The following is a 27,057-nucleotide window of genomic DNA, read 5'->3' as shown; positions in this document are numbered from 1 at the left end:
GTTTTCTCAATGATGGTTTCATTGTTTATGAGTCAAATACTGCAAAGCCATAACTCCAAGACAAATGATACTATTATAGTTATGCGTCATGCTGTGAACAGTGTGGTGGATATTTCTACACAATTCATTTCAGGAAAATGAATCAGAACAGCTAGACTAAATATGTTTTTCTTTCCTTGTTATAATAATGAGTTCTTATTACGGTAGAAACCTTCATTTATCAATGCAGAAAGAAAAGAATTCATGAAGGAGAATTTCATAATTATTATTATTTGTCTTTCATAAATAATAATGAGCTTATCTTTGCAGCCATGATAGTTCAAACTTATCTTTTCCCATAAATCCTGCTCCAGGTAACCAAATTTTTAGAGAACTTTCCATTTTATTCATCACCCCAGTATTATTGTTTGAATAAATGTCAGTATATGATTTGAAATACAATTATGCTATATCCATTCTAAATAGTGGCATTAATGAAATTGCTCTAGCACATATTTAAATTGCAGTGGTGTCTTTAAAAAAACCCCATACCTGGCAGACCCTTTATACACAGAGATTGATTTTCAAATCAGATGCATTATAGGTTTTTTTCTGGAAAAGATGTTGCCTGGTTCACGAGGGATCAACAACACTTTTTTGTACCGTATTTTTCGCTCTATAAGACTCACCAGACCACAAGACGCACCTAGTTTTTGGAGGAGGAAAACAAGAAGAAAAAAATTCTGAATCTCAGAAGCCAGAACAGCAAGAGGGATTGCTGAGCAGAGAAAGCAGCAATCCCTCTTGCTGTTCTGGCTTCTGGGATAGCTGCGCAGCCTGCATTCGCTCCATAACACACACACACATTTCCCCTTACTTTTTAGGAGGGAAAAAGTGAGTCTTATAGAGCAAAAAATACGGTAAATTCTGTTAAAATTAAATATTGTTTCCATTCTCCCTATATTTCCATTTACTGAACCTGAACAATTATATCATGACATGTTAACCCAACATATAAACTCGCCTACTACCTGTGTGTGCAGCACCCTCAGTCCTCCCTTCACGTGAGTTAGCAAACAAACCAGGAAGTCTTTAATTAATTAAGGTTTCCCATTTCATCCAAACCACCTATTTTTTTTTAAGAACCCGGATATTAAAACAACTTTGAACTCTAGTTTAAGATTCTGGCTTGCTTGAAAGTTATGTTAATTGTAGTTTCTCATTTGGATAAAACAGGAAGCTTTAATTGATTGAATACTTGCTGGTTCATACAAACAGAAGTGCAAAAGGGATGACTACATATTAAGCCATGATACGACTCCAAACTGTCCTACTGTCTGCTAACTCCCATATTTACTTGTCTCAGAGGTCCTTTATTGGTTTCCCCCTCATTTAATTATTTAGTATATAAACACACATAAAAATCCAATTTGTTAAGGTTTCAGTTATCTCATGTAAATGCTTTACATTCACTGGACTGCTAATTGATTTGTGGATTTACATCTGTGAAGTCTACTGATTTCATTAGGGGTGGGGATTGATCGTTATATTGCATGTAACAAGTACACTGCCTTACATCCCTTGGGTTCTTATAGAGCTGAAAGTATATTTAGTATTCAGATGAAAAGTCTCAAATTTGAACTTGAACTTTAATGTGGACATGTTACCCCAACATTTGAAATTCACAAAGTTTAGATGGTGGTTTTCTTGATTTTCTCAGGCTTTAAATATAAGGTCTCATATTTACTGCCAAAAAGGATACAACCAGTCACATGCAACTAAGATAATTACATGTCAGCAACCACATATTAAATAGTATTTTGATGCTAACCATCAAATACTGCCAAAATTCATACACTAGTGATTTTCAAATTAACTTCTGGTGAGCCCTAGGTTCTGTGGAATATTGCCAGAGATTTGGTAAACCAGAAGATCAGTAATGGTGGAGAAACTTCCCTAAAAGACCACAACTTATCCGCAATGTGTAGCCACAGGGGCACATTTGCAGTACAAATTGGAGACAGGAAGGCTTAAGAGTATCCCACGTGAACAGAGTGTACATCCAAGATAATCTCCCAGAATCCTCTACAACATGCAAGGGTTCTGTTGCAGACATACTTTCCTTGGCAATCCAGTCAGTGCAGCAATGTTCTCTGAAGAGAAAAACTCTGAATGCCTCTAAGATCTGTTGCTGTGTTTCAGTTGCGTGGCAAGTCCCCTCCCCCACGTGAAATAAAGACACGGACACGTTAATTAAGGTTAATGGGCGTAAAAAGGCCACAACTTTATTGATTAGAGAATTGAAGGTATTGGCCTTAGGCATTGGCACCTATCGACTACCCAGCATGGTGACCGGGAGGGGTTGCCCACAAGCCGTGGGGGTCCTGTTGAAGTACGCCAACTAGGATCCCACGGGTGTCACCGCTCGGGGGCGTGCCGGAGGCCCTTACCTGCTAAATTCCTCTAAATTCCCTCGCACGTCCGTGAAAAACCCCAGTTGAGGCTCGCGCCAATCCGAAGCCGAAAAAACAAGCAAAAAACCCCTCGAAACCACAAAAACTGCACAAAAAACCGCTTATGGGTCCAAGAAGGCAAAACCTCACAGCTGGTGAAAGGAGGGGAAGAGGGAGATCCCGGGGCGTGCCTGGCCTTAAGTACGGCTTTGGCCACACACCCCTCGGCCCGCCGATTGGCGGGCCGATTGGGAGGCATGCCCCGGGAACTCCCTGGGTCTCGCGGGGGCAAAGGGCCAGCCCCCGCGAGGGTGGGGGGGGTTTTGCCCGCAACCCCCTCTCCTCCTGAGTCAGAAATGGCTCTATCGGTACTGGTAAACACCATCACTTATCAAGTATTTTATGCTGCCAGATATCAACTGTCAGATATCAAGAACTGAAACCAAATTTCATCTCCCATTTCTTTGTGCAGCAACCCTCATATCAGGGGAAGCTGCAGAAGCAGCTCAGATCCCGGGGAGATTTAGCGCCTGCTTGCTAGTTAACAGCCCCGTATTCTCCCACTTGTCATTTAAGAAATAGGCTTCATAAAATTAAAGATACAGTGGAAGTAGAGGTGGCAATGCAGGGCAATTCTCAATAATTAGGAATTAAGCAAGAAGTGGAATTGATATTCTACTTAATAAGGACAAATCCTGTTGCACAAGCAACCTTCCTTTCACATATGGTTTGGATACAACCCTTTATATTTACTGTACATGAGGACAGGACCCCTCCTCTTCTTTCCTTTTTTTTAAATTTAAAAATGGTGTTATCCAACTAGACTGGGTGGGATAGGACAAGTTGGCCATATGCTTTGCATGCAAATTTTTAGGCTCAATCCCTGGCTGCTTTTACCTGAAACTCTGACGAGCTGCTGCTAGTGTCAGTGCATATACTGAGCTAGATAATAATAATAATAATAATAATAATAATAATAATAAATTTTATTTATATCCCGCCCTCCCCAGCCGAAGCCGGGCTCAGGGCGGGTAACAACATTAAAACAGTATGACATTATAAAACATTATAAAAATGAATTAAAATCAAAATTGATGGCAACCATAAACTAAAGCTTTGTAAAGATTGCCAGAGGAGGGGGTCAGGCTGCGCCCTGACCAAATGCCAGGTGGAACAGCTCTGTCTTGCAGGCCCTGCGGAAAGATGTCAAGTCCTGCAGGGCCCTTGTCTCTTGTGACAGAGCGTTCCACCAGGTTGGAGCCGCAGCCGAAAAAGCCCTGGCTCTAGTTGAGGCCAGCCTAACCTCTCTGAGGCCTGGGACCCTCAAGGTGTTTTTATATGAAGATCGTAAGTTCCTCTGTGGGGCATACCAGGAGAGGCGGTTCCGTAGGTACGAGGGCCCTAGGCCGTATAGGGCTTTGAAGGTTAAAACCAGCACCTTAAACCTGATTCTGTGCTCCACCGGGAGCCAGTGCAGCTGGTATAGCACCGGATGAATGTGATCTCTAAGCGAGGACCCCGTAAGGAGTCTCGCTGCGGCATTCTGCACCCGCTGGAGTTTCTGGGTCAGTCTCAAGGGCAGCCCCACGTAGAGCGAGTTACAATAATCCAGTCTGGAGGTGACCGTCGCGTGGATCACAGTGGCTAGGTCAGGGCGAGAGAGGTAAGGAGCCAACTGCTTAGCTTGGCGGAGATGAAAAAATGCCGCCTTTGTTGTAGCTGCAATCTGCGCCTCCATGGAGAGGGAGGTATCGAAGATTACACCCAAACTCTTAACGGACGGTGCTGGCACTAATTGCACCCCCGCAAGAGATGGGAGTTGCCCCCTCAGTCCCATGTCGTCCCGTCCCAGCCAGAGGACCTCTGTCTTCGAAGGATTTAACTTCAGCCGGCTCCCACGTAACCATCCAGCCACAGCCTCCAAGCATCTGATCAGTGTGTCTGGGGCCGAGTCCGGGTGGCCGTCCATCAACAAATAGAGTTGGGTGTCATCAGCATACTGATGGCAGCCCAGCCCAAAACTCCGGACAAGCTGGGCGAGGGGGCGCATAAAGATGTTAAAAAGCATCGGGGAGAGTATTGCACCCTGAGGCACACCACACACCAAGGAGTGGCGGGATGACAATTCCCCCCCAAGCGCCACCCTCTGTCCCCGACCAGAGAGAAACGAGCACAGCCATTGAAGGACTGTGCCCTGGATCCCCACGTCGGCAAGGCGGTGGTCCAGGAGTTCGTGATCGACCATGTCGAAGGCTGCTGACAGGTCTAGAAGAATCAGCAGCCCCGACCCGCCTCGATCCAGCTGCCTGCGGAGATCATCTGTTAGGGCGACCAGAGCCGTCTCGGTCCCATGACCAGCGCGGAAGCCGGACTGGAATGGATCCAGAGCTGATGTTTCATCCAGAAACCTACCAAGCTGTTCAGCAACCGCTCTCTCAATCACCTTACCCAGGAATGGAAGATTCGAAACCGGGCGGTAATTGGATAGATCTAAGGGATCTAATGATGTTTTCTTTAAGAGCGGGCGCACCACTGCCTCCTTCAGTTCCCCTGGGAATGTCCCGGTGCCAAGGGACAGATTGATGATATCCCCCAGGGGGGCCCGCACCTCTTCTGGACACGCTCTAATCAGCCAGGACGGGCACGGGTCGAGAGGACAGGTGGTGGGCTTTCCAGCTCGGAGGAATCTGTCTACATCAGCTGGGGATATCCAGTCAAAGTGGTCCAATACTGAACCCGAGGACAGTCGAGGGGCCTCCAGTTCCTTTATTGTATCCAAATTGGCAGGGAGGTCATGGCGGAGCAACAAGACCTTCTCCGCAAAAAAGCTTGCAAATGCCTCACAGCTGTGTGTCAAATTGTTATTTAAATTTGGCTGTCCTTCGAGGGACGTTAAAGACCGAATTATACTAAATAATTGTGCCGGGCGAGAGCTAGCGGATGCAATGGAGGCCGAGAAGTAGGACTTTTTAGCGGCCTTCACTGCCATCTCATAGGTTTTCATAAAAACCCTATAAGATGTTCTTGAGGCTCCGTCACGGGCACCCCGCCATACTCGCTCTAGCCGTCTGAGGTCCCGCTTCATTTTCCGGAGCTCCTCGGTAAACCAGGGAGCCCGGTTTCTGCGGGGTCGCAGAGGGCGCTTAGGTGCGATCTCATTGATGGCTGCCAGGAGCTGGGTATTCCAGGCCTCAACACGCTCAGTCAATGAGTCGCCAGGGGGAGAAAGGTCCCGCAAGGCTTGACGGAATCTATCAGGGTCCATCAGCCTCTGCGGGCGAGCCCAAATTGGCTCGCCACCCAAGCAGGGTGGGGGTGGAACGTCAATCCTGGCTTTCAGAGCATAGTGATCAGACCATGGCACCTTCATCGAAGGAAACATGATCACATCTATACCGACGCCAAAGATCAAATCCAGCGTGTGGCCTGCTTGATGTGTGGGGCCCGAAACAAACTGGGAGAGCCCTAGTGTCGCCATGGAAGACACCAGGTCCAGAGCCTGTGAGGGGGGAGTGGCATCAGCATGGATGTTGAAGTCCCCCAATACCAATAGGTTAGGGAACTCCAAGGCCCAGCCGGCCACCGCCTCCAGCAGGCCTGACAGGGTGGCTGCTGGTGCGCTAGGTGGCCGGTACACCAGCCAGACAGCCAAGCTCACCTCGGAGCCCCACACTAGGCCAACACATTCAATGCCGGGGATCGATGGCGATGGTAGAGCCCTGAAAGAACAATCTTCCCGGATTAATAACGCCACCCCTCCCCCCCGGCCCACAGTCCGCGACTGGTGAAGGACGGAGAAACCCGGGGGCGCCATCTCTCGTAGGGTAACAGTATCCCCTTCGCGCACCCAGGTCTCAGTCACACATGCCAGGTCAACCCCCTGCGAGGTGAAGAAATCTCGCAGGGTGGCGGTTTTGTTGCCTATAGACCTGGCATTGCACAACACCAGTGACGGAGGTGAGTAATCCTTGCTCACCCTACCCTCGTCTCTTGGGATGGGGCGCAGATTGGAAGGGGTATGAGCATATCCGTATCTCGATCCCCTTCGCCTATGACATCTGCCCCCACCGCCATACCTCCCTCGCCCCTCCACAGTAGGAATCCCAAGCCTCATACTTGCCTCCATTTACAGAATATAAAAGCAAACAAACAAAAACAATTACATAAAAACAAAACCAATCCCCACCCCACTCCCCAACCACCCCACCCCAACCCACAATAAATCAAAACAAAATAAAAGTACATGGATAAAAACCACCGCTTATGGTGGTACAACAAAGCAAAAAAAATAAAAACAGTTTAAAACATATAAAAACACTTCCAACAACTGCTGCAGCAGCACCAGTGTCCCCGAGGCTGCGTCGGTGGTGAGCGTGGGCCCCGCCCCCTGGCCTGGTGGAGAGTGGGCCTGCAGGGGGAAGAGCCCTCCCCACAAACGCACGGCAGAGTGGCAGCAGCAATGTTCCGAGGCCTCCGTGGAGCCTTATATGCTGAGGTGGAGTCTGGGGCCCGCCCCCAGGCCCAAGGTGGAGAATGGGCTTGCAGGGGGAGCGGTCCTCCCCAAGACTCACCGGCAAAGCGGCAGCAGCAGTGTCCCGGGCCTCCTTGGAGTCCTTCACGCTGAGGTGGAGTATGGGCCCGTCCCCAAGCCCAAGATGGAGAATGGGCTAGCAGGGGGAAGAGCCCTCCCCACAAACGCACGGCAAAGCGGCAGCAGCAATGTTCCGAGGCCTCCGTGGAGCCTTATATGCTGAGGTGGAGTCTGGGGCCCGCCCCCAGGCCCAAGGTGGAGAATGGGCTTGCAGGGGGAACGGTCCTCCCCAAGACTCACCGGCAAAGCGGCAGCAGCAGTGTCCCGGGCCTCCTTGGAGTCCTTCACGCTGAGGTGGAGTATGGGCCCGTCCCCAAGCCCAAGATGGAGAATGGGCTAGCAGGGGGAAGAGTCCTCCCCACAAACGCACGGCAAAGCGGCAGCAGCCAAGATGGACCAAGAGCCTGACTCAATAGAAGGCAGCTCACCACGTTCCTCTCTGTGATCTTTGTACTGTGTGGACAAGCACAACTGAAGACATTAGGACTTCTTTCCAAGCAAACGTGCCTGTGGTTGTGCAGGTCGCATATATGTGTAAATAAAACCATATATCTTAAAGACACCACAGTCTCTGCAGTGCCTTATTCCCAAAAGGAAAAACAAGCCCTGGGTATCCCTGGAGTTTTGCACAGCTGTGGCAATTGGGGTGCCATGTCAACAGTATTTTACTTCTTCTAACACCGCATCACATACATTATTTCCAAGCACTTCTGGAACATGATGGTTTAATTATATCAGTAGTGGACCTTGGTAATTTTGTGCCCTGTGCGAGACCAAAATTTGTGCAGGACCCAAGCCCTGGTGCTGCCTTCCTAAAACCAAGTAAGGGAGGAACAATGCTTTTAGAAGGAGGCACAAGGCTTTGGCATGATCCTAGAGCCCTCCCACCTCCTTCCCAAAGCTGCGAAAGCACTAACTAGGCTTTGGGAAGAAGGAGGGAAGACTCTAGGACCCTGGCTTACTGGGCTTTGAGTAGGCTCTCCCTTTGACTCAGTGACCATTACCTGTGTACCGCTTGCACACCACTAAAACCACCCCTGATTATATCCATAGATACTTATAGCTCCGTAGGTGCAATGGGATCAAAGCATCTACACCTATACAAAGGATTGCATCTGAGAGCCAGTGTGGTGTAGTGGTTAAGAGCGGTAGTCTCGTAATCTGGGGAACCGGGTTCGCGTCTCCGCTCCTCCACCTGCAGCTGCTGGGTGACCTTGGGCCAGCCACACTTCTTGGAAGTCTTTCAGCCCCACTCACCTCACAGAGTGTTTGTTGTGGGGGAGGAAGGGAAAGGAGAATGTTAGCCGCTTTGAGACTCCTTAAAGGGAGTGAAAGGCGGGATATCAAATCCAAACTCTTCTTCTTCTCTTCTTGCTTCCTGTTAGAGATCAGCATAGTAATTCAAATATGGGTTTGCTTGTTTGTTTTCTTTCTTGAAAAGAAACAGATTGGATGGCTGGGGAAGTTGCAGTTGCCAAGCAAACATGGCCATGCCCTTCTCCTGCTGTCTTGAATTAGGATATAAACCTTCGAGCCTGATCCGAAACATTTTTCATTGATTTAACTTAGTCAAGTTGCCCGGCATCTACAAACAATGAACCAATTAAGAGGACCTTACTGAGCAGAGCAGAGCAGAACAGAACAGAACAGAAGGAAGCATACAAGATGGATGGAAACTGCACCCAAATCCTAGCACTCACAAGACGACAACAAGTAAAGGGCAAAAAGGTCATTGAACAAATATTTTAATAATGCTTTATTTGAAATTCCATCAGTTACACATTATTAGCTCTGCTGTGCTGCAGAAACACAGGAGGGATAATGTGAAGTGCCTTATTTATAATACAACAAACCGCAGCCCCTCCGGGGCATACATCGCCCAAACAATTGTATTTTGCAATTCATTGCTACATTTTCTGAAAGTCAGCACCTCCCCATCTTGCTTTATGTTTGGTCTAGCAAAGATGATAGAAAATATGGATCCATCTGAAATCTATGGAAGCACTGCAATTTATGTAGCTGGGAGCTCCAGCCTTTTATTATGCAGATCTCACGAATAGTTATTGGCCAGGGACTTGGCTCACTTACAGTTAACATTCCTGATGATATAATAAGAATGCTTAATAATAATCATTGATATGTCTCTATGGCACCATTCCAACAGTGTTGGAGAAAGCATCTGACAGGGGCAAAGAGTACTGGTATACGAGATCTCCTCTACACCCACACCCCAAACCACTTGAACATTTTCAGTATTTCTGTCCTCCCCCCGCCGCACCTTCCCCATGCAAAAAGGCTGAACCTAAAGCAGAGGGAGAGGGTAAGAGGAAATGACAAGGTCTAACTACAACATGGGAAAGGGACCACAAGACCTCTCCTTAGTTGGATTTTCAGACTACAAGCCCCAGGATCAGCAACATGTGTTATTTCAAGCAAAGGGGAGTCCTATCCTGTACTCAGCTCTCCCCACCACCTGTTATGCTCTCTCTCTTGCCCCCACCTAGAAAGGAAGATAGAACAATTGCTATATTGGGAAAGCCAGAGACAATCATTCTGAATTGACAAAATCTCTCTGATAAGACTGAGCAGTGAGAAGTTCTGCGGCACTGTAAACCGAAGTGCACAGTTTGTATTGGCAAACTCACTGTGTAAGCAGATTGAACTGTAAAAGCATATGGGCAGAAAAGTTTGAACATGAAATATTTGGCTACGTAGAGGGAAGGAGGGAAAGAACAAGAATCCTAGGGAGATCCTTATTACCCATGATGACTGAAGTAAAATGTAAAATTAGTTTCTCCTCCTTTTTCTTCACTTACAGGCTTGTTGAGGCAGCGGTAACCAGCATACAAATGGCTGGTGACAATCATACAGGGGCACCATTTGAGACAACTGCCATGGCACATCCATATGACCATGAATTCTCTGCTGTGATGTCTGATATGATTTATACAATGATTGGCAGCCCCCCCCCTCTCTCTCTCTGTGTTTAGCCTCACCAACCAGGCAAACTGCAGAGGCTGCATGTAGCGTTCTCTGGGTGGACAATCTGCCAGTTACATTATCTGTAAGTTGTAATGTATAAATTAAAATATTTTTCAGTTCACAAGTCATGAAAAAATGGTGTATATGCATGAGTGGTCCTAAATATTCTTTCAGGAGACTTCAAATGTGCCACATTTGTTCCAAAGCTCACAGTTTCTTCCCCCGCTCTTAGCAACAAACATTGCATTATTTCCCCATATTTCTATGGTCCAATCATGGGAGATGTTTAATTTGTCTTTAAAGTACAGTTCAGAGCCATTAAAATCAAAATGAGTCTTCCCAAGGAGTTTGACGTCAGCATCGCACCAGCATCCTCTCTTTCAATGTTATGTTCAGTAGTTTTATGAAGCCAAAACCTTTCAAATTATTCTAGGTTAGCGTCATCTTATAAGGTGAGGGCAAAGGAATAGAAATAAATAATAAAAAACCTCAGAGAAGCTTGCTTATATTTACTTGAGGTGCATTGTTACTATGGCGTTTAGCACATTTTAAGCTTCACTAGGAATAGGACAATCTTGTTCAGAGTCAAGTGGGATGCTGACATTTGGCTGAAAGCGCTCTTAAGCCAAGGGCTGATTGTGTTTCCAAAGCTTACTCATACACCATAAAAGTAGTCAGCACTTCAAAATTATATTGAAACAATTTAAAACAGAGCATGGAAAACAAGGTCACGGTTTTGCACATATCGGGAAACATGGTATATTTCTGGCAAATATAAGGCAGATGGTTTCAAATGCAAAGAAAACAGAAGCACGTCATTCGAACATCTCCATCCAGTTATACTCGTAATCAAGCAAGCCATAAGCCTGGCTGCAGTTTTTCCAAACATAATTTGCTGTCCAAGTGTCTAACATTAGGCCATTTAGAGCCTGTCCAGAAGACAACTCCCCCTACACTCTGTCTAGCACAAATATGCTAAACTGGAAAAAGAGAAAGCCTGAACACTGGGCAGTTTCAGCATTTAGAGGTACATTTCCCATACAGATTCCATATAGCGCTTCTGCTGCCTACCATACAAATGGGCTGGGAATGGGAAGGGACCAGCACAAGATGAGGTGTCTGTTGTGCATGTCATCTGTGTTCATGGAGCTGTACAAATGGGCTAGCAACACTTTCTGTACTGTATTCTTCTGCAAACTCAGTAGTAGAGCACCTGTTTTTTCCTGCAGAAGGTCCCATGTGCAACTTCCTGCATCTCCAGCAGAGAACCTCACCTGGAATCCTGCAGAAGTCACTATCAGTCTGTGTAGATGATGCTGAGCAAGATAGACCAGTGGGCTGACTCAGTATAAGGCAGCTTTCTATGTAACTGTGCCTATTTTTACAGAAAGGACACAGCTGAGTGATAGAGCATCTCCTTTCCACACAGAAAGTCTCAAATTCAATCCCCGGCATATTCAGCATATTCCCCCTCCAGATGCTGCTGGACTGCAACTCCCATCATCCCTGACCATTGGCTGTCCTGGATGTGGCTGATCAGAGTTGAAATCTGACAACATCTAGAAGGCCACAGGTTTCCCACCCTTATTGAATGCTCTCCCCGACTCTGGCGTCCTTTCATGGATACCAGATTACCTTGTTACCTTCCAAAACATTTGATTTAATTTATTATATGATTAATCGCTTAACAGCTGTTTTTTTCTGCTGTTTTGTTTATTTTATTTAAAACAATAAAATAAACGTTTTATTTTGATTTGTAAATTGTTCTGCAAACTATTTTACACTGACATGAAGGTGGAGGGAAATTCAACCAGATGGTCAAACAGTTAATGTATTTGAGAGCTCTGGATACTGAAATTTCATAACTAACAACACAATCCTATGTATGTCTGCTCAGAAGTAAACCTTGGTGGATTCAATAGGACTTGCTGTCAAATAAGCATGCATAACAGGGCTCCCCAACATGGTGCCTTCCAGATGTTTTGGATTGTGATTCCCATCAGCCCCAGTCAACGTAGTTGGGGTGGATCGTGATTGCTGTCCAAAACATCTGGAAGGCACCAGGTAGGCTAACCCTGCTGTATAGGATTGCACCTTAAATAGAAAATGGCCTCAGCCCCATATCAAAGCAGTCTGCTTGTTTACAACTGTGACATTACCTACTTTGAGCACAGCTTCCTCCTCAGTGATAGACAACCCCTGTGAAACCCTTTGAACTGTAGCCGTAGGACTCTGGAAAGAAAAACTTCTTGTGAAAGACGTTATGTTCTGAAGCATAGGCAGAGGTAAATCCCTGCACATATTGCCTGAAGCTAAATTTGCATAGATGGATGACATGTTCGCTGCATCCCTAACAGCACCATCTATTGGGAGTTCACAGGATTTCGCATATGCTTACTGCTTTTCAAGGGGTATTATTTCAAACAGGTTTAAGTGTATTTTAAATGTCTAATGGTATACTTGTGGTTTGTTAAACGACACTTAAAGTTCTCCGGATAATGGGTGGGGAAGGATTACTAACTAGAAAGGTTGAAGAGAAACAGCTGTACAAGCTTTGTGGGTCTTTAAGAAATCATTGTTATGGATACATGCCTACAACAGAGGTCATGCAGAGTTTAGTGTTCCACAAAAACATGTTTTTGAACACTCCAATGAAGTGCTATATACAAAGTACACTGGGTACAAGCCAATGAAAACTAGAACACACCTAAATCCTCTGCAAATCAGTGTAGCTTGTGTTCGTTTTTGTACTGAAATCTCATTAATTTCAAAAGAATTGCCAGCCTGAGCCTAAATATAAATACTTGGAAGTAAGGGCCAAGCTATGCATTCAGAAATTTCACATTCCATAGCCCTCTTGTTGCCTGTCAGGGAGAAGGATTCTAGCATAGTATGTTCCCTAACATAATGGGAACACATGAAGCTGCCCTATACAGAATCATGCCTAGCTCAGTATTGTCTGCACCAGTGTTCCCCAAACTCTCCAGCTGATTTTGGACTACAGTTCCCACCATCCTTGACCACAGTTCTTGCTAGCTAGGCATGATGGGAGCTGTAGTCCAAAAACAGCTGGAAACCCAAGTTTGGGAAACAATGGTCTACACTGACTGGCAGTGGCTCTCCAGTGCTTCAAGGAGGGGCCACTTCCAGCCCTACTGAAGATGCTGGCGACTGAATCTAGGAGCATCTGCATACGAAGTAAATACTCTGCCACTACAGCTCTTCCCCCAAAGAATAGCCCACCCTCCTTGCCAGGGTGAAGTTTTGGTTGATGTTGTTTTGTTTTTTAATACACACAAACTTAAATACATTCAAATCGAAAACCACTCATGTATTTCAGAGAGGTTTGATTCAGGAAGCCCCTGTTGTCTATGATATTTTTTAACATAGCCGTTTAGAATGTTGGTTGCCTACTCCAGTGATTTCAATAGGACTTAACTCATTTATTTATTTATTTATTTATTTATTTATTTATTTATTTAAAAAGGACACTTACTACTGCACTCCTCTACTCACCAAACTTTCTCTGGGAGTGAACCAATTAAACTGGCAACACCAGCCATCGCACTGGTGCCAGCTGCTTTCAATGATGGTGCTTGCAATCAGTTAACTATGTTTTACAGTCAACTCCTGGGGAAAAAAAGACATATTAAGGCTAAACTAATCTGATCAGGGATCAATAGTAAGGGTGTTGTGTTGCGCGTGTGTGTTTGGGCTCATTGAAACTTCTTAAAATATTACAAAACAAAATGTTTTGTAATGTGAAATTATGATGCTGATTTTTAAATAAGCATGTGATTTCTTAAGGTGATTTTGGGTTAAAGAAGTGATCATGGGAATGTGAAAGATATATTATAGGCTATAGGGATGTCAGAAAGAGAGGTAGAAGGAAGTCAAAGCTCACTTTGAGCAAATAAGATGTTGTGAATATGTGTATTGAATTAAAATGAAATATGGAAAAATTCAATAAAAATTATGTTTTAAAAAAAGAAACTTCTTAAAATAAACGTCTAGGAGGATGTAGGCATTTTCTTCCAAACATCCCGTCAAGTAACTAAAGCCAATGGAGCCATGTGCTTCCTCACACTTGTAGCCTATATTGAACTGGTAGATTATTACCAGTCTTCAATGAAGCGTAAACAAGCATTCATGGGCAAGCAAGGCTTAATCTTTAATTATGGACATCTATAGATCACAGTGTAACCGATGGACAGTGGCAAGCCGAAAGTTCAGTAGAACAAGAGTTTGCAAACAAAGGCTAAGCCAAACTGGAACAAGATGTGCTGTTTTTGTGATCATGGATAGTTGCATTTTGTGAAAATCTGAAAAACTGTAGCAGCTGCAACTGCAGAGTTAAATAGATTTACATAGAAATAGTTATCTTGTATGATTTATATTCACCATCATCTAAAATGATATGGCAATTGACTTCCTTGCAGTGGGATGTCATATATATATATGTGGCCTGAAAGTCACATACCTGTTAATGTTGAATGTGAAGCAGCGTCCAAAAACTCCAGTTCATTTTTGGATCGAAGTAAAGGGGGGGGCTATAAATATTGTCTGTTGACAATGTTTGAATTAAGGGATCATTGTGTAGGTAATCTGAATCTCAGTGTGGTTTAACAACCAATCCCTCTTCACAGGGAGCTCTGGGATTTGGAGCTCTGTGAGGGGATTAGGGATCTCCTAAAAACTCTCAGCACCCCTAATGAACTACAGCTCCCAAAATTATTTAGGGGAAGCCATGACATACTTTAAAGGTATGGTGTGATTTTGGCCTATGACTAGTCTGATTCCCACACCTCACCATCTGTGTCGTTGGGTTGTTAGTGTGGCAATCCTATATTTAGTGTTATGAGCACTACGCAAAAGTGTGCTGCTGTGTAGACAGCTGGGATAGAAAATGTTTAAACAAACAAACAAACAAACAAACAAACAGTCTTAATAGTAACTGAAAGTCTGTTTCCAATATTGATGTATGACATAAGAAATGCTAGGTCTTGCTCTGTGAAAGTCCTCTGGCCTATTTAAGTCTGCCTCCCCATACTTGAAAGGAAATCCCATGGAAATCAGTGGCAGTTACATGTAGATAAATGTGGTTAGGACTTGACCATTAAAAAAAGCCAATCAGCTGAGCTTTACGTAAGTGTAACGTCATGCAAGATGGAGGAACACTTGGAATTTGCTCAGCCCAGGGAAGAAGGGAAGAAAGAAAGAATTCACTTTTCTATCCAGGATATTATTGTGACAACTTTGCATTTATTTTGACATTATGTGGCATTTCATTGTGACATCTCAATGCAGTAGCTACATATACTGAAATAATGATTTGAAACAATTTTCACTTCATTTCAGCTGAAAAGTTTGACATTTCTATATTGTGGCAAGAAATATTTTGAAAATGGCTTGGATGTTTTTTTGAGATTCAGAAAATTGGTATAACTTTCAAATAATAAATCAGTCTTCCCAACAGACCCAACAAACTTTTCTAAAGGCTTTAGTAAAGCAAAACATTGCCGGATTGATACAGCAGTGGAGATTCCACATAACCCCACTCAAATGCAGTTATGAAGAGATAAGTGCTTCGTGAAACTCCTCTTTCACTTTTCATGAACTCATCTTCACCATTGTCTTGCCTTTCATATGCTTTCGGTATGCAGAATTTTTTTGGTTGTAGCCTAGTGCAAGCAAAAAGTTTCATGTTCAATCCCAGGCATCTCCAGGCAGGACTGGGAAAGAACCCAGTTTGAAATCCTAGAGAAACACTGCAGATCAGTGTTGACATGGGCCAAAGTTTCAATTTGGTTTGCTAGGAGGTGGAAAGTACTGCTATCTTAGCCCAATTCCTTGGGGCAAAAAACATTTGTAATTGGGAAATTTTAATTATGAAAGCAACCAGATATTCCAACACAGGTCACATCCATACCATGCTTTTAGAGCACTCTTATATGACTTTAACAGTCATGTTTTTGTTGTTTAGTCGTTTAGTCATGTCCAACTCTTTGTGACCCCATGGACCAGAGCACGCAATGTACTCCTGTCTTCCACTGCCTCCCGCAGTTTGGTCAAACTCATGCTGGTAGCTTCGAGAACACTGTCCAACCATCTCGTCTTCTGTCGTCCCCTTCTCCTTGTGCCCTCCCATCTTTTCCAGGGAGTCTTCTCTTCTCATGAGGTGGCCAAAGTATTGGAGCCTCACCTTCAGGATCTGTCCTTCCAGTGAGCACTCAGGGCTGATTTCCTTCAGAATGGAGAGGTTTGATCTTCTTGCAGTCCATGGGACTCTCAAGAGTCTCCTCCAGCACCATAATCCAAAAGCATCAATTCTTTGGCGATCAGCCTCCTTTATGGTCCAGCTTTCACTTCCATACATCACTACAGTGGTGCCTCGCAAGACGAAATTAATCCGTTCCACGAGTCTCTTCGTCTTGAGGTTTTTTCGTCTTGCGAAGCACGGCTATTAGCGGCTTAGCGGCTTTAAGAAAAAGGAAACAAACTCACAAGAACTCGCAAGATGTTTCGTCTTGCGAAGCAAGCCCATAGGGAAATTCGTCTTGCGGAACGACTCAAAAAACGGAAAACTCTTTCGTCTTGCGCATTTTTCGTCTTGCGAGGCATTCGTCTTGCGAGGTACCACTGTACTGGAAAAATCATAGCTTTTACTATACGGACCTTTGTTTAACAGTCATACCTCCCCCCAAAGGATCCTGGGAACTATAGTTTGTTAAGGGAGCTAACCTCATAGACCTATAATTCCCAAATAAGTTTGGATAGATGATTGGATGCAAAGATCTACTCAAGAAAGAAAAGAGAATCAGCAGAAATTCCCCCTCTTCTGTGAGTGGGAGCCTCAGCTGAATCACACTCCTTCTGCCACTGAATCTAACTATACTATATTGCAAATATTAATACTGCACAGCTTGAAACAATAGGATGCATAAAAATTGACTCCTCTTGGAATAAAAATTGACTAGACCCATAAATAGGATTCCAAGCTTTACTAACCAGAACTTTTTTTGCAACAGGTACAAAAACAAAGAATGATATATCCAAATACTTCTGTAAGAAATATACTTGTCATGTTCTTAGTAATATTGAAATAACTCCAAACAGACCTAAAATCTGAGGTCTTTCTCTCCCTGCAGCCTCCATTAGCCTGTTTTCTCTCCAGGAAAGACTCATTTGTACATCCTTCTCCTGCTGTGGCTGGGAAGACAAGACCAAAGGCATCTCCCTTAAAAAAGGGCGATTGGCAACTGATAGAAAGTTAAACACCACATGAAAGAGCAGGGCAGAGATTAACAGTTAATTATCAATCCATCTAGGTGCTCAGAGTGCTCTTCTTTGTTTTAGCACACCCCAATGGAATTTTCCAATGTTAAACCCTTAGCAATACACATACAGGCATTCTCCATTTCAGTGAAAATTATACAATTATATTTAACATTGTCTCGGTATATAAGCGGGAAATTGAGGCACGCTCACAGTCCTAGCCCTACTATTGTATTGGGAGGGGGGAATATCAGGAAAGCCTTGGGGAGCATAGAAGTGGTCCAGTATTCCTTTGGCACTTGCCATGTATTCCTTTACATTAACAGGTGTGCATCATAATCTGACTGCACATTCAAGAAGGTCCACAGAACCTAAGAGGAGATCAAGGTCAGATTGTTGCTAAACAGGAAGCATTATTGCCTTCTGATGGGTTATCATCTGTGTGCCATCAAAATGAATTACTGACACCCAGGAAAGCTCCTACACAGTGAAGAATGTCCGTGGGCACTGCTTTGTAGAGGACTGTCACAGTGTGGCACAGAAACTGCCGGACATATAATGCATCATCAGCATTCATGCTATGGGCATGTCAAGCAGGTGGCTAGGAATCATTGGGGTGTGGCAAATGTAAGTGTGCCCATGACATCTGAGTGTTATTAGATGGATAGGAGGCAAGCGGAAAGACAAAAAAAAGCCACAAAATTGAAGAAAACAGCTTTCGCCACTAAATGGAAATTACTTAGAAAGCTGCAGAGCAACATTGATTCTGACAGCCTGATTCCGCAGGAATCTTCTTTGAGGAAGATATTGGTCAGAGTGTTTTTCCTTGCAAGTGGCTAAATGTGCTTGATTTTCCCCTGACAAGATCAATCAGTGTTCATCCAGCAAAATAAGCCCATGCTTGATAATATTTTCTGGAAGGCAGCTGAACATTAATTGAAAACTCGGGTTTTTTGCCTCCGAGTGACTGTCTGCATATATGAAATAATGAACCATGTGGGTGAAAATGAATGTATACCCTCTTCATTGAACTAAGAGCTACATTATTTAATATATGAAAACAATATTTCATGAAACAAAGATGTATGCTACCTGTATAAGTTATAAATTTCCCTTAATGACTGCAATATATCAAAAAGCTGATGCCTGCATTTTTAGAAGCAAGCTTGAATTATATACCAGTTTTCTTTTCTTGCACTTCTTCAGTTCAGAATTTCATATTGCCTTGAGATTTTTCCATTCTGTTTTCCTTTGTATCCGAGTTTCAAAAGATACAGACTTCGCATCATGAGGTAATAGTACAGATGGATTTATATAAATGACACTCTCAGCAGAATTTTAGAAAGCGGGGGCCTGATCCATTGTTTGGATTTACTCATATACTTTGGGATTCATCCCTAATATAGGCAATTTCTCAACCTGATGCCCTCCATATATTTTGGATGGCAACTCCCATCAGCCCCAGCTAGCACAGAATAATAGGAGATGTAGTCCAAACTTCTGGAGAGCTCCAGATTGGGGGGGGGGGGTGCTTAGTGTTTACTCGCCCACCTTATTTTGTGCTGACATACAATGTTTTGCCTGAATCAAACTCAGGAGGGATGTATTATTCCAGTTTCCAGAAGCTAAATTTGGATAGCACCGATTATCTGGTCTTGTTCCAATCATGACCACCTGCCCCCTTCTTAAAATAGTTTTTTAAGAGTTCACCTGCAAAAATACCATTGTTCAAACATCTTTTTTTGAAATGCTAAACAAATGTTCAGGTAAGCAAGGAAAATGAGGAATTGATGGGGAACAGTTGCACTCAGTGGCAGAGCCAAAGCTTTGCATGCAGAAGGCCACAGGCATCTCTCATTACGGCTGGGAAGGACTCTTGCCTGATACCCTGCAGAGCGGCTACAATCAGTATGGGCAATCAGCTGAACAAGATAGACCAGAATTTCCCAAACTTGGGTCTCCACCTGTTTTTGGACTACAATTCCCATCACCCCAATCACTGGTGTTCCTAGCTAGGGGTGATGGGAGTTGTAGTTCAAAAACAGCTGGAAATCTAAGTTGGGAAGCCCTGAAACCTAAAAGCCTATACCCACTTTTGTCTCCAGATACATTTGTATGCCACCTGTGTATTCTCAAAGTACCAATCTGACCATGTTAAGACTACATGTTAACAGGAAAATGGCATCTCTATAATGGTGTAATGACCTGGTGGCTATGATAACATGGAGCATCTCTCTGCCCTCATTGGTGGCCACGAGGAGCATAGATTGTAGTCATTTGCACAGTAGATCATGTTACCATAAGTGTGTGAAGAATTTGGCATGGCAGTTTGGTAGCATGCCCATGGCCACTATAGTATTGCTCTCCCCCCTCCCACAGTGTGTTATAGGCCCACACAGTGGCTTGTTGGTTTTGATTGGCCCACACTAAATTGTACTGTGAATTGACAGGAGTTATATAGTCATGCAGTCGAACACAGAACTTTCCTGGATTTATATTATGATCCTAAATTAAATAGCAATGCCAAGCACTCTCAGTGAGCCATGTTTATCAAAGCTATTATGACTTCCGCTGGGAATAATAATGGTTATAAGTACTTATTCTAACCTAAGATAATTCTAAGGGAAATTTCTTCCAACTTTGTGATGATTTAGGATATCTGCTTAGGAGAAGGCTGAATAGTGTTTTTGATTTTAAAATGCTCTGAGTATATTTACACATAAAGGTTCAGCTGTGGTCTCTGCTACAGCATGTGATAAAGGTTTGCCTGGAGGTACTTTGCCAGCTTCTCCCTATGCCAAGACACCACTGTTGGGTATTAGCTCATTTGGGTCAGATGCTCAACTGTAAAATACCTCATTTTGTGACTTCCACATGGAAGCTGCAACTCTGGAAAGCATTTCCTAGGCAGGACAATTCTGAGCTTCTATAATTAGCAATAATCAAAAATAAATGAATAAATGCACATGACCTTTTACTGATATTGGCTGTTCCTGCCTCTGTGAACACCCCCCCCCCCCGCCCCTGCACCAGCCAGGCAGCTCAAAAGATGCAAAGACAAGCAGCCGTATTCATGCAGTTATCTGATGCTCTCTGGAGGACTGCAGGTCCATTAACCAATGAGTAGTTTGCACTCAACCGTATGTATGTGTGTGTTGTTTTCCCACCTCTAACAGGGGGAAAAAAAACAGGCAATGAACTAGATTGCTAAATAATTGAGAGAAGTATTTATGACTGTAGTGCGAGAGTATTTTATTATCTACCAGGTTTAGGACCATGCGTGCTTGATAGCAGAACTTAATTCGGAATGTCTGAGTCATGTGTCATTTCTATCAGTAAACAGGAATGGCTTGACACATTTGGCTATGCAGCAGGCATTGTTAAGTACAAAGAAGGTACCCCAATGTCAAAAGGTATCCTCATCTATAAAACGTTGCATCACACATTGGCCAGGTACATGGTGAAACACCGTCTGGCTATTTATGGATATAAACATCGCGGGATGTTATGTTGTCAGGACTGTACATCTTGTATTTCTTCCTGATGTTTATCAAGATCTGTGGCTACCGATGTATCTTGGGCTTTGAAGCAGCAATAAAAGTTTGCTCTTTTTAAAATATCACCACCTGACTCGCAAAGTAATACAAGGAAAGAGGACTTCTGTTCCACAGGAAATTACCAGAAACTGGCAAACTGTATAATATACAATCCCAGGTTTAAATTATGCCCCTGGCATATTTGGAGAAAGTACAGATATAGTCATTCCCCAAATAGCTAGCTGCAGCTACAGTACAAACATAGCTTTATCAGTGAGCAGGGAAACATCCAAAATGTTCAGATGATAAACAGGGATGTCATTTGCCAAGTGTCTTCACTGTTGCGGAGGTTATATGGAGGACACATTGGTCACAATCTTGATCCCCATGTGTACGGGGGCTTACTGTTCTCTTTTGCACACACAATAGACTTCTGTGGACTCTTTGATTCATCATCCTTGGGTACCAGCCAAATCCATTAAGGAGAAATCAACGGGAGTTTTGTCATTGACCTCAGTGTTACATGCATTGCACCCACACAGAGCCATCCCTGCAGCACTTTTCCTCCAAGTAATCTTCAGGTGAAAGACTTCTTCAGCACTTCTGCATTTCTTTCAGGAATTGTGTGTTCTGTTCAGGGTTCACTGATATTGCTTGTTGTTTGGCAGTTTGCTGCCCTTGGAATTGAACACAGTATCAACCACAATGTTAACAAAAACAATACTTAATCAATTCAAGTGGCTTATCCAACTATGGATTTCTCATTATGTCTGCTCAACAAAAAGAGTTTCTGTGAACTCCTATTCCCATCCCCTGCAGCATGGCGTAGCAGGACAACACAACAGGGCACATTGAGGCAAGACTTCTATTCTTATTAACTGATAATCCTGATCAGTCCATGTGTTCTTGCAATTAATTAAGCCAGCTCAGATGAAGCCAATAGAAGCACCTGTTTTTTAAAGCTAGACCACTACAGACCTCCATGTTCTGAGGCAAAGCAGCTCTGAATATCAGGTATTGGTGACCAAAAACAGGAATCAGATGGACCTTTACTGTGATCTAGCAAGTCCATTCTGGTGTTTAAGCAAGAGTTTGACAAAATGCTAGAAAACTGTTTATTAACTGCTGATGACCTTCTTTCCTTGTTTCATTTACAACTGAAGAGAGCAGAAGATTAATGTCTGACTAAATTACTGATTCCTTTCCCCAATCATCTATTCCTCAGCTGCTTTTTCATTATATTTAGAACCATTGTCCCTTACTGTCTGAGACCTAGAAGAAGGGGGCAAGATAAACCAGTGCTGGAAAGACAGCATTCCCCCCCCCCATTGTGACACAGACACATAATTATTTACACTCAGTTATCTCTTGAACTGCACACACTATTAATCTTTCTTCCACTTTGGAGAGCACAAGTTTAGAATGAGCCGGATCATTATTGAAGGCTAACTTTCCAGAGGTTGGAAGAAATAGTTATCTTGTTTGTCTTTGCCTCTGCTAAACTTAGCTCTTTCCTTAATGGTGGGGCATAATAGAGCAACAACACAGAGGGAAAGCTCGAATTAATGAAGTGGGAATGATGAATGAACCATTCATCCAAAGCTTCCTTTTCATTGGAAAACAAAGACCTGTGTGTGAGCTGTTCTCTGGGCAGCTGGATGATAGGTCAAGGCAATGTCATTTCGGCACTAAGGATAAGTCCCTTGCAATGGCAGGAAGGAATGCCATAATATGAGTCAGCTTTGTGTGTCCAGATGCTACCGTTACTCATATTTGGGAAACAGTATATTGAATACTCTACATTCACACGGTCTCCTAGTCATGGCACAACTTTGCGAAATGGAAACAGTTGACTTTTTCTTAGCCTAAAAGCAGCAGCAAATGTGCACGAGATAAATCCAATAAAAAAGCACTGCCTTGCCCTGAAGTTGTGTTAAGTTGGCTGGTCAGAGACCATTAACTCTTCCCACGTTTCTTCAACCGCCAATCAAGAAACATACATGATGGAGTATGGTACATTCTGAAAAAGTGCATTTCTCATCTTTGGATTGGGTAGCTGTTCTGAGTGTTGTTTGTGTCGGTAAGTGTCTGTGAAGACGCTTTCACCTCAGTTAAACAGTTAGCTGTATAATTTCATATTTCATTCCCAATGTTATTTCTTTTTGCAGAGCAGATAAGAGTTGCCTTGAGTTAATTGACACAGCAGAATTTATCAGCTTACAGCGGCTTAAGCTGAATTCCATTTCTGTTTCCCAAAACAAGAGTGTCTGATAGATATAAACCCTCTTCAGGAATTCCGACAGCATGCTAAATTCAAACATGGGGATGTGCATGGGGATGTGGGTACTGGCTCCACACACACACACACACCATTGCCATTGCAGCTCAGGCTCCTGAAAAGTCCAAGGAGCTTCAATGTGTACAGGAGGCTACATGCTTCTCAAAGTTACCCATCACAAGTTGAAAAGAATCTTGAATGGTGATGCTTGTTCCCCCTCTCCCTGGTTGTGTATTAATCTGACCCCAGATCTTTGCATTTCTGCTTATCATGATTTGCTTAATTTTCCTAGGTATATGGATGCTTAAATGACATTTCCTGCTGCATGTCAAAGGCCAGGTAGAGAGAATGAATTTGTAATATTGTTGGCAGTGAATTTTGGAATTGGAGGTTCAGAAACTATTTCCCAGGCTCATTATTTGCTCAATCCAAGGATGAAGAATTCAGCAGCAGGGGTACTAGCTGGTGACCTTGCAGGTTTCGTCCTTATGGCCTGCACAGTTTTTAGCATGTGCCTGGGAAGCATAGGAAATATCTTCCTAAGCTTCCCAAGTCCAATTCACTTTGCTAGTAGGTATGAGAAAGCTCCTTGTCCATGCATGCGTTCCTGGAACAAAAACACTGCGAGCAAGTTCAGGGGTGCCCAAGTGTTAAAATATGATCTACAAAGTAATTGTTGTCACCTGCCAGTTCTCTTTCCTGCTGGTCCTCTCCTCAGTTTGCATTTGCAAGATTTACTTGGCAAAGGAGGCTGGGGCATTTTCCTCTAGGCCTTGGTCTTTCTACATTTTCCAGAATTTTTTTTTTTTTTTAGGAACGAGCCTAAGCATTTATCAATAGTTCTTCCAATAAAGCTTGCATACAAAGTCAAGTCTGGCAGTGTCTTAAAACAAACAGAGAAATAAAATTTTCCAGTATAGAAAAGCACCACATTGTCCCAACAGGAGAATCCATGGTAGAAAATATTATCAGGATAATATATAAAAGTAACCATTTAGCTATATTGACTAATGCTGGTTGGTGCTCTTTTATTCACAGTAATGAATGTATATGTTTGCCATATGACTATTTAGCTGATATTATTTGCAGAAAATTGTAGGGTTTCTACTTGCAAGTCAGAGATACATTCTTCATCATCCTTTCCTTTACATGAATCTTTCTGTGTACAGACACTTACTCTGCATGATGCAAGCAATCAGCAACCAATAAGCTCTCGTCTCTGATGGGGATAACTAAGTTGAAGACAATCAGCAGCAAAGGATGTGCCCCTTGGTTATGCATTTGATGGGAAAAGAAACACCTATGTGGATTTGTGAAAGGGAATAATTGAGGGACCAAGCAGGTCAGTCTCTTATTAATGAGATACAAACCCCTTCAACTCTGAGTTTCGGCTAACCCGAAGCAGGTCAGTAGGTAGGAACCAAAAGTCGTTAACATCTGACAGTTGTTCGGTGACCTGTGCAAAATGAGTTGATACTCTCAATCTAGTACATAAAGCAGCAGAATAATTGGTGTTAATTCATACCCTTGTTGGCAGGCTCAGTGCAGAGGCCAAAGATTGAATTGGCATGAAAATTAAGCTACCCTATCAGCTACAAAGGTCTCTCCAGGTCAGGGCTGAACTGCATTAGCCGGTTAGAATAGTGGCAATTGTATGAGTAACACTCCCAGCTAAAGAGGCTTTGTGAGTGAGCCAGAGGGTTTCCTCATTCCCTTCTGTCAATAAGGTACCTTTTGGAATCACTGAAGTAGTTAATAAAGTAGTCTGCTTGGAGCGTGTGTTAGAAACAGGGTGGATTCAAGAAGGGCTAATACTGACCTCAGAAGTACAGATTATTGGTCTTAATATTCATATTGTTAATCTGCTGCCCAGCTGGAAAGTTATAAACATCATATTGCAAGTGGATGGTGATGGCGGGTAGCAAGATTGACAGGCAGAGTAATTAACATTAAGCATGTTATGATCCAGTGTCAACTTCAAGTCCATAAGTTGTGGTTTCAATGTCTGTTGCTAGCATGATACTGCTACATCCGTTAGAGTAACCCATTTTTAATCTAATGCATGATTAATATTGAACTGAACACCATGCATGCCTGGGCCTTTCATTCCTGCTTGCACATAAGAATAATGTCTGCAATTAAAGTAGAAAGCCCTAGGCCTCCACCTTGGAAGTCAACTGTGTTTGCACTATTCACTGGTTGGGAAGCAGACTGGAAAGATGTAATGACTTCTTCATGTACAGCTACGCTAAAAAGGAGGGAGTCCTTTAAAAGTAGCAAAAAATTAAATAAAAACAAATCCTATATTTAGTTTAAGAGTACAGTATTCATCACTTGCCCAAAAATTCTGGAGCTGGGACTAAAATAAAAGGAGGCCGGGTTTTTTATTTTATTTTATAAGGCTATTTAAACATTGCTCCTGTTTCTGTGCAAATTTCACTTGATTCATTCAAGCAACAAAAGATCCCTGAATCTGAGCAGATAGCTAGACACCCAAGCCAGCACAGTAATCCAAGTAACTTTATAAAAGGGAAAACGTGTGCTCTCCAACAAACTCTGTGGGGATTTGCAGTGGTACCAGCTTTGTTGACTTCTTTCTTTCACTTACCATTTCCTGTCCAAAAAGCATGTGATGTCCTTTTCTGTTGCCAGGCAACTGGAATAGGGAGTAAAACAGGAAGAAAATTGCTGGAGAGAAGGGAAGTAGTTGAGGCAAAATAAGCTGAAGTTTGATTCTTGTTTTTTACTAATATGTTCCCACATCCCATCCCTACCCCCTTTTCTCTTTCTCACACACCTGATACTTTCAATAACAGTTCTCTTCTTTAGTAGACTCATGTCAATGTGCATCTGAAATGGATAGATAAGATACCTGCAGAAGCAGGATCTGTGGTGTAGTGGAGACACACATCACTGTTGCTTACCTGGTTGGTATGGAGCAGGGTGCCACTGAGCTTGAGGCTGTGTAGGTACCACAATGAGAGCATTGCTGCCTATCTAACACTGCTACTGATTCACCTGTGTGGCCATGATTTCGCTGCCACTCTGCCCCTGCCCCATCTAAGTAAGCAACTTTACACCACTGCATGTTGCTATTGGGTATCTGCATCATATTGGTTGCGTTAATTATAGCTCTGAATGCACACATGCACTGATATAAAAACTCAGTGGGGTGGAATTCAATGTCATGTTAGGTCACCATTCTGTCAGCACAAGCATCTCTCCTCTTTTCCCAAAACAAGCTGTTCTAGATCTTATCTCAACCCTTCCAAGCAGATTTGGGGCAGGCACGGGTGGGGAGGAGAGGAGAGAGGGGAAAAGTCCCATTCACTAGCACTGACTTCCTTTAGTGCAGTAACTTAATTGAATCCAGCCCTTACAACTGGCTACAAAGCTAACAGAGCACCTATGATCAATCAGTAGATTACATTTGCTCTGTTTAGACATTTTAGTTAATGCTTACTACCAGCCCCATTTTTATATGGTTTGCCACTATTAAATGTAATACTGATCTAGAGATGACAAATGGGTCGAAACCCAAATTTCTTGTTAGACAGTCTGCTATCCTAAGCTGCCAGTCTGGAGAGGCACACGATGATGAAATCTGCTATTCTTCAGAATATAGAGCAGAAAACATTTTCTTCCTCCCCTATTATGTCAAGCTGTTCTTACAATACTGAAATCCAAAGGGATTCATTCCTTTTGTTTTCTTAGACAGAGAGCCATGACATAGAACTTGAAATTTAGTTCTATTTTACAAGATAACATTGTCGTCCTTTATATTTTGTTCCACTGAAACTTACATCTTTTCCATGTTGGTTGGGCTTATGACATTGAGTTTTTGTGTTGGGCTTCTCAAGAAGAATCTGGGTCATGCAGCCTTTCCACTAATCACTATATTGTGGTTAATCACCATTGCCAATTAAAATGTGTTAGCAGCGATCGTTTCTACATCCTAGAGGT

Source organism: Podarcis cretensis, assembly GCF_951804945.1.
Source record: "Podarcis cretensis genome assembly, chromosome: 1".
NCBI lineage: Eukaryota > Metazoa > Chordata > Lepidosauria > Squamata > Lacertidae > Podarcis > Podarcis cretensis.
The sequence above is the reverse complement of the archived record's forward strand: the minus strand, read 5'-3'. Positions refer to the sequence as shown.